This window comes from Colobus angolensis, unplaced genomic scaffold (assembly GCF_000951035.1).
Source record: "Colobus angolensis palliatus isolate OR3802 unplaced genomic scaffold, Cang.pa_1.0 Scaffold121, whole genome shotgun sequence".
NCBI classification, from domain to species: Eukaryota; Metazoa; Chordata; class Mammalia; order Primates; family Cercopithecidae; genus Colobus; species Colobus angolensis.
In genome coordinates, this window is record NW_012113253.1 from 8,167,724 (window position 1) to 8,176,577 (window position 8,854).

At 42.0% G+C, this 8,854-nt stretch overlaps 1 pseudogene across 1 annotated transcript; it reads left to right on the top strand.

Annotated features, from left to right (window-relative positions):
- Positions 1–1,686: 1,686 nt before the first annotated feature.
- LOC105504331 lies at positions 1,687–3,272 on the top strand (annotated as a pseudogene). The gene has a single exon (XR_001000601.1). The product of XR_001000601.1 is annotated as an EF-hand calcium-binding domain-containing protein 14 pseudogene (transcript).
- Positions 3,273–8,854: the final 5,582 nt, after the last annotated feature.

The window sequence follows — 8,854 nt, forward strand, 5'->3', positions numbered from 1 at the left end:
GCAGTGAGCCAAGATCACACCATTGCACTCCAGCCTGGCCGACAGAGCAAGACTCCGTCTCAAAAAAAAAAGAAAAAATCACAAGGTGTTTGTTTCCTATCACAGTCTTAGTGGGTCAGTCATCTCTCTTCCATGGGTCTCCTTCAAGCAGTAACTTAAATTTCTAGGCTCCTTCTATCTGTGAGGTCACCATCCTAAAACCATGACCTTTGGGTCACTGTGGAAGGGGAAGGAAATTGAAGCAATCGCACAGTGGTGGAAGGGGGAAGGGAATGGAAATAGTATATATTATTCCACATCCTATTGTCCAGGATTCAGTGACATTCCCCTAATACAGTTGCACAAGAGGCTGGGAAATGTAGAAATCTGGTATACCTAAGGAAAATGAAATGGAGTTTGGTGAACACATAGCACTGTCTCTGCCTCAGTGGAAAGGCAACTTCTTGGACAGAAAAGTGAAGAGGTACAAACTACAACTATGTTGTGACTAGCTACAGTTTCATACAAAATGTAAAATGTCCCTAATTCAGTATGTACTCTCCCTCTTCTACATAAGGGATTATTAGGGCTTAGCAGCTTCCAGATTGCAGTAGATCTAGTCTTAGAGCCAGTGGTCAAAGGAGAATGGGATTACTAAATTGTCTTCATATTCCAATAATTGAATGGCACCCAGGTACTACTTCTATGGATTCTTAATGTTTTACCCTTATCTTCAAGAATTCGTAGATCATCTTCCTGTATCCTCAGTGCATGTTAAGATTACTAAACTTGGCCAAGCACGGTGGCTGATGTCTATAATCCCAGCACTTTGGGAGGCCAAGGTGGGTGGATCACTTGAGGCCAGAAGTTCAAGGCCAGCTTTGCCAAAATGGTGAAACTCCATCTCTATTAGAAGACCCAATCCAAAAAAATATTTGCTGGACCTGGTGACTCCCACCTGTAATCCCAGCTACTCGGGAGGTCAAGGCATAAGAATCACTTCAGGGGCTGGAGCGATGGCCTGGGTCTGGAGCCCACTGTGTCCCCAAGGCCCAGACAGCAGGTTGGGGGTCTAGCAGGCACAGTACTGGCTTCTCTCAGGCAGACCCTCTGAGCCGGGCTCCGGATCTTCCTCGGCCTCGGGCCTCCTTCACGTTCAGGATGGAGGACGGAGAACGGTGATCATCACACACCCCATCCGGCTTCCTGGGCCGGGCATTTCCTCTGCGGCCAAGCAGCGTTGGGATTGTAGCTGCTGGGAGTCCCCTCCTGCCGCCACCTGTCCTGCCAGGAAGGGACTGACGCGTTCCCACGTTCTTGCTCTGCACCTCCCCACTCTCTTCCCATTCAAGAACAAGTTTCTCTTCCTTCCCCATTGGAAATCCTCCCCCGGAGGTCCAAAACACCTATTTTAAGGGTGCCCTTCCTCAGCTCCTGGAGCACCCTTAGAAGTATTGCCTACTTATCCGGGCTGAGAATCCTTCATTTTTGAGTTGGCCTTTTTTTTGCCCTTTGGAAGATAAAAGTCCCTTTCCACCCTCTACTAACACTCTGTGCCCAAGGCCTTATCCTTTGGAGTCACCAGCTCCTTGGCCATTTCTATGTGATTTCCCCCACCCATCTGAGTTCCAGTTTCCTCTGGGCTCCAATCTCCAGTCCCTGGCGGATCTGGTCAGTCCCACCCCTAGGTGGGAGTGACTAGGGGGCTCTGGCCCAGGATCCCCAACCCTGGAAGGCAGCTCCAAGGCAGGAAGAGAATTGGGCATTGGGTGGGAACCTGGCAGCTTAGGAGTCAGGGCTCCACTCACCCCACACAAAAAAATGAAAAAGCGTAAAGAGCTCAATGCATTGATTGGTTTGGCTGGGGACAGCCGGAGAAAGAAGCCCAAGAAAGGCCCAAGCAGTCACCGCCTGCTTCGCACTGAGCCTCCTAACTTAGACTCTGAGTCCAGCTCCGAAGAGGAAGAGGAATTTGGTGTGGTTGGAAATCGCTCTCGCTTTACCAAGGGAGACTATTTACGATGCTGCAAGATCTGTTATCCGCTCTGTGGTTTTGTCATCCTTGCTGCCTGTATTGTGGCCTGTGTTGGCTTGGTGTGGATGCAGGTTGCTCTCAAGGAGGATCTGGAAGCCCTCAAGGAAAAATTTCGAACAATGGAGTCTAATCAGAAAAGCTCATTCCAAGAAATCCCCAAACTTAGTGAAGAACTACTCAGCAAGCAAAAACAACTTGAGAAGATTGAATCTGGAGAGATGGGTTTGAACAAAGTCTGGATAAACATCACAGAAAAGAATAAGCAGATTTCTCTGTTGACTTCTGCAGTGAACCACCTCAAAGCCAATATTAAGTCAGCTGCAGACTTGATTAGCCTGCCTACCACTGTAGAGGGACTTCAGAAGAGCGTAGCTTCCATTGGCAATACTTTAAACAGTGTCCATCTTGCTGTGGAAGCACTACAGAAAACTGTGGGTGAACACAAGAAAACGATGGAATTACTGCAGAGTGATATGAATCAGCACATCTTGAAGGAGATTCCTGGAAGCAACCAGATCATTCCATCACCTTCAACCACATCAGAACTTGAAAATAGAACCCATAGTGAGAATTTGAAACAGATGGGTGATAGATCTGCCACTCTGAAAAGAGCGTCTTTGGATCAAGTCACTAACAAAACAGATACGGTAAAAATCCAAAGCATAAAGAAAGAAGATAGTTCAAATTCTGAGGTATCCAAGCTAAGAGAGAAACTCCAGCTGATCAGTGCTCGTACAAACAAACCTGAGAGCAACAGGCCTCCAGCGACCGCCGATGAAGAGCAAGTACAGAGTTTCACATCAAAGCCATCAGCATTGCCAAAATTTTCGGTTTCTTGGAGATCCAGTTGAGAAAGCTGCCCAACTAAGACCTGTCTCTCTACTAGGAGTTTCCAGCATTGAAGATCTTCAGGATTTATTCCACAAGACTGGCCAGGACGTGGATGGGAAGCTGACCTACCAGGAAATCTGGACCTCCCTAGGTTCTGCTATGCCAAAACCAGAGAGCTTGAGAGCATTTGATTCTGATGGAGATGGGAGATACTCATTCCTGGAGCTAAGGGTAGCTTTGGGTATCTAGCCTCATCAGGCATATTTTAGAAATGGGCTGCCTAATATCTACTTACCTAACAACAAAACAACCCTTACTTACCCATCAGTCCTCTAGTCCTCCAAACTACTGTAGCAGATACTTTGCCACCTTTTAACTTGTTTGAAGAAGCTATATAAAAGTTATTTTTTTAAAGAAAAAAAAAAAAGAATCACTTGAACCCGGGAGGCGAAGATTGCAGTGAGCCAAGATCCTGCCACTGCACTCCAGCCTGGATGACAGAGTGAAACTCTGTCTCCAAAAAAAAAAAAAAAAAAAAAAAAAACCAGACTTACAGGAAGCACAACGATAAGCACCACATGTGTTTCTTATCATGTAGAGGACTAAACTGGAAATTATATGATGTAGGTTTGTTTGCCTACCTTTAATTTTCCACTGTATAAGAATAGGATTGGTCTATAAAAACATAAGAAGTATTTGTGGACTTCTTGTACTGGACATCATGAAGTAACTAGCATCAGACCTTCCCTCCTGCCATAAACAACTATTAAACTAAACAAAATGTACAAAACAATTTCTTTTGGGCGTGGGATAAGGCACAGTGCATGACTATAATCCTTGAGAGAAAAGGAGCTCAAAATGAGAATTTTACTTTCAACCTTGGGGGGCAATTTTCCAAACCACTTTCAGAGAATTGGAATAGATAAATAAATTGGAGTTTGGGCCTGCAAAGGTTACTGGAAATTACAGGACAGGGTAGGTAGATAGAAAAGAGTGACAAAGAAGGAGCCCCAGGAATCCACATAGGAGTCTCCTTTGGGCCCTTGGCCAAATGCTAAACTGCGTATATGCTTGGCAAGATTCTGTAAGCTATACTAGCAAAAAACAGCTGGAGGAGCTGAAAACCAAACCTAGATTTCAGAAGTTGCACAAAGCTATGAAGACATTGGAGTTCTGATCCACTCAAGAGTAGAGATACCATGTTGAGACACCAAAAAGACTGTGCCCTAGGTGTAAGGACCATGCCATATGAGTAAGAGCCAAATCCCAGAACTAAGGAAAACCAGAAATAGACTCACTATAGAGGCCTAAAATAAACCTCAACAGAATCAGAGTGATCTACCAGTAATTTAACTTTCTTTCAGAAAAATATTTGGCACTCTTCAGTGGAAGATAACAAAATCCAGAATTTTTCTATGCCCAGCATAAGATTTTTTAAATTGCTGAACATGTAAAGCAGCAGAGGAAAAACTGACCCATTATTAAGGGAAAAGGTGGTCAGCTGAAGAGACTTACAGATGACCAAGATTTTGGAATTAATGTAGAAGGAGTTTAAACTCATAAATGTTTTAAAATTTAAAAGATCTTTCTCCTGTGGAACCTTATATGAGACCAAAGCCCTGCCTGGCAGCTTGACTGTAACCTTATGAGCGAGCTTGATCCAGAGTCATCTAGCTAAGACAGCTAAACCACATGCAGATTTCTGACCTACCAGATACCGTGAGACAATAAATTACAATATGTAAAGGAAAAGACTGAATAAATGGCAAAAGAGATGGGTGAAATTACAATAGAAAAAGAGGAACTCGACTGAGTGTGGTGGCTCACGTCTGTAATCTCAGCACTTTGGGAGGCCAAGAGGAGTAGATAGCCTGAGCTCAGGAGTTTGTGATCAGCCTGGGTGACATGGTGAACCCCATCTCTACTACAAATACAAACAACAAATTAGCCAGGTGTGGCAGCGTGCACCTGTAGTCCCAACTATTCAGGAGGCTGAGGCAGGAGAATCACTTGAACCCATAAGGCAGAGGTTGCAGTGAGCTGAGATCATGCCACTGCACTCCAGCCTGGGCAACAGAGTGAGACTTCATCTCAGAAAAAAGAAAAGAAAAGAAAAGAAAAGAAAAAGAGAAACTCTAAAAAGAATCAAATGAAAATTCTAAAAAGGAAAAATATGGTAATCTGACGTGAAGAATCCAGGGGATGGGCTTCCCAGCAGATGGACACAGCTGAAAAGGGGAAGAGGAAACTTAAAGACAGGCTAATAGAAATTATCCAAATTAAAGCACAGAGAGAAAATAAAAGGAGGAAAACAGGACAGAGTTATAGAGAACAGTGGGATAATATAAAATAATCTAACAGGTATAATGGAGAGAGAACGGGGTAGAAAAAATATTTGAAGATAAAATGCCCTCAGTTTTTCCACATTTTATGAAAGATATCAACCTACATGTCCAAGAAATTCAGAGAACCCCAATAAATCAAGAACTTCAAATAAATTATTTGAAGACCACACCTAGGCTCATTGTAGTCAAAGTGCTATAAACCAAAGATAAAGAGAAAATCTTAACTGCATCCAAAGGAAAAATACATAGTACATTTTAAGGTATAACAATAAAAATGATGGCTAATTTTTTATAGGCAACAATGAAAACTAGAATGAAAAGACATCTTTAAAGTGATGAGGCTGAGTGCAGTGACTCATACCTGTAATCCCAGCACTTTGGGAGGCCAAGATGGGTGGATCACCTGAGGTCAGGAGTTCGAGACCAGCCTGGCCAACATGGTGAAATGCCACCGCTACTAAAAATACAAAAATCAGCTGGTTGTCATGATGGACACCTGTAATTCCAGCTACTCAGGAGGCTGAGGCATGAAAATCTCTTGAACCTGGGAGGTGGAGGTCGAGGTGAGCCGAGATCATGTCACTGCACTCCAGCCTGGGCAACAGAGTGAGACTCAGTCTCAATAAATGAATAAATAAATAAATAAAGTGATGAAAGAAGAAAAGAATTTGTCTACTTGGAATTCTATATCCAGTGAAAATAATCTTCAAAATTGAGGGCCTTCACTTCACCTTCCTCTTCCTCTTCCTCTTTGTCAGAGCCAAGAATTAGGCTGGTACAATCAATGGGACCAGGGTCAAGAATTTAGCTGGCAGGTTTGGCAGAGACAGGTTTAGGAAGATGGCCTGTATAGTTAGGAGATTGATTACATATGGGGATTGCCAAAAAGTATATTGAGGATAATAGGAGCTAGGTTTTCAGTGTTGGAGAAATTACAAATATAGTAACAGAGGATGTTAGAATAAATCTTGTGGTGTTGGATTGGTATTCGAACTATTGGTGTGAATTATTTGAAATTATATAATTTCAAATTATCTTACTACAAAATACTTAATAATTGTTGATAAGTACAGATATTTATTAACTTTACAGTGGAGAAGTAAGGTACATGCCATCTTTTTAAAAATTGTGGTAAAATCCAAATAATTAAAATGTATTAATTTTTTTTTTTTTTTTTTTTTTTGAGACGGAGTCTCGCTCTGTTGCCCGGCTGGAGTGCAGTGGCGTGATCTCGACTCACTGCAAGCTCCATCTCCCGGGTTTACGCAGTTCTCCTGCCTCAGCCTCCCGAGTAGCTGGGACTACAGGCACCTGACACCACGCCCGGCTAATTTTTTTTGTATTTTTAGTAGAGACGGAGTTTCACCATGTTGACCAGGATGGTCTCGATCTTTTGACCTCGTGATCTGCCCACCTCGGCCTCCCAAAGTGCTGGAAATACAGGCGGGAGCCACTGTGCTGGCCAAAATTTACCATTTTGACCATTTTCAGTGTATGTTCAGTGGCATTAAGTACACTCACAACAATGTGCAACATTGTGCAACAATCATGACTATCTCTCTCCAAAACCTTTTTGTCTTCCCAAACTGATATTCTGTACTCATTAAACAACAACTACCCATTCTCCCTTTCCCCCAGACCCTGGCAGCTACCATTCTACTTTCTGTCTTTATGAGTTTGACTACTTTAGGTACCTCATATAAGTGGAATCATACTGTATTTGTGTTTTTGTGACTTATTTCACTAAGCATTATGTCCTCCAGTTTCATCCATGTGGTAGAATTTCCTGTTTTTAAAGGCTGAATAATATTCTGTCATATGTATATATCACATTTTGTTTATCATTCATACATTGATGATAACTTGGGTTGCTTCCATCTTTTGACTATTGAGAATAGGCTGCTATGAACATGGGTGTAGAAGTAACTGAGTCTCTGCTTCCAATTCTTTGAGGTATATATGGAATTGCAGGATCATATGTAATTCTCCATTTAATTTTTTGAGGAACTGCCATACTATTTTCCACAGTGGCTGCAACATTTTATATTCCCACCAGCAGAGCAAACGGTTCAAATTTCTCCACATCCTTAACACTTATTTTCTGTTTTGTTGTTTGTTCGTTTTTTTATAATAGTCATCCTAATGGGTGTGAAGTGGCATCTCTTTGTGGTTTTGATTTGCATTTCCCTAATGATTAGTGATGTTGAACCTCTTGTGTTTATTGGTGTCTGTATATCTTCTTGGATAAATGTCTATTCAAGTTCTTTGCCTGTTTGCTGCTGCTGCTGCTGCTGCTGCTTCTTCTTCTTCTTCCTCCTCCTCCTCCTCCTCTTTTTTTTTTTTTTTAAATAAACCAGTGCTCCCTATGTTGCCCAGGATGGAGAGGCTTTTCACTACAATCATAGTGTACTGCAGCCTTGAACTCCCAGGCTCAAGCAATCCTCCCATCTCAGCTGGGACTACAGATGTGCACCACCATGCCAGACCCCTTTGCTCATTTGCAAATTGGAGCTGCTGTTGTTGTTGTTGAGTTGTAGGAATTCTTTATAAATTCTGAATATCAGATATGTGATTTGCAAATTTTTTCTAGCATTCTGCAAGTTGCCTTTCACTTTATTGATGTAGTCCAGTTGCTTTTTTTTTTTTTTTTTTTTTTTTTTGACAGAGTCTTACTCTGCAACCAAGGCTGGAGTGCTATGGCGTTATCTCAGCTCACTGCAACTTCTGCCTCCCAGGTTCAAGCGATTCTCCTGCCTCAGCCTCCTGAGTAGCTGGGATTATAAATATGCACCACCATGCCCAGCTAATTTTTGTATGAGATGGGGTTTCACCATGTTGACCAGGCTGGTCTCGAACTCCTGACCTCAAGTGGTCCACCTTCCTTGGCCTCCAAAAGTGCTATGATTACAGGCGTGAGTCACTGCACCTGGCCAGTTGCTCTAATTTTTTTGTTGCTTCCTGTTCCTTTAATGTCATAGCTAAAAGATTATTGCCAAATACAACATCATGAAGCTTTTTACTCTGTTTTTTTTTCTGAGAATTTTATAGTTTAGCTCTTACCTTTAAGTCTCTGATCCATTTTAAGTTCATTTTTATGTATGTAAGGTAAGGGTCCAATGTCAGTGTTTTGCATGTGGATATCCAGTTTTCCAACACCTTTTGTTAAGAAGACTGTTCTTTTTTCCATTGAATGATCTTGGCACCCTTGTTAAAAATCATTTCCTCATATAGACAGATTATTTCTGGGTTCTGTATTGTATTCCATTGGTCTACATGTATTTCTTCATGCCAGTACCACATTGTTTTGATTACTGTAGCTTTGTAGTAAGTTTTGAAATCAGGAAATGTAATTCCTCCAACTTTGTTCTTCTTAGTTAAGATTGTTTTGGCTATCCAAGGGCCTGTATTATCTTAATCAAATAATAAAAGTTAACATCACCTGTAATGAGGACAATTGATATTACATGCTGATATGGTTTGACTGTGTTACATGCTGATATGGCTTGGCATATGATATGGTTTGGCTATGTCCCCACCCAAATCTCATCTTGAATTGTAATCCCCATAATCCTCATGTGTCTAGGGAGAGATCTGGAGGGAGGTAATTGGATCGTGGGGGCATTTCCCCTATGCTGTTCTAGTGATAGTGATCTCTCCCAAGATC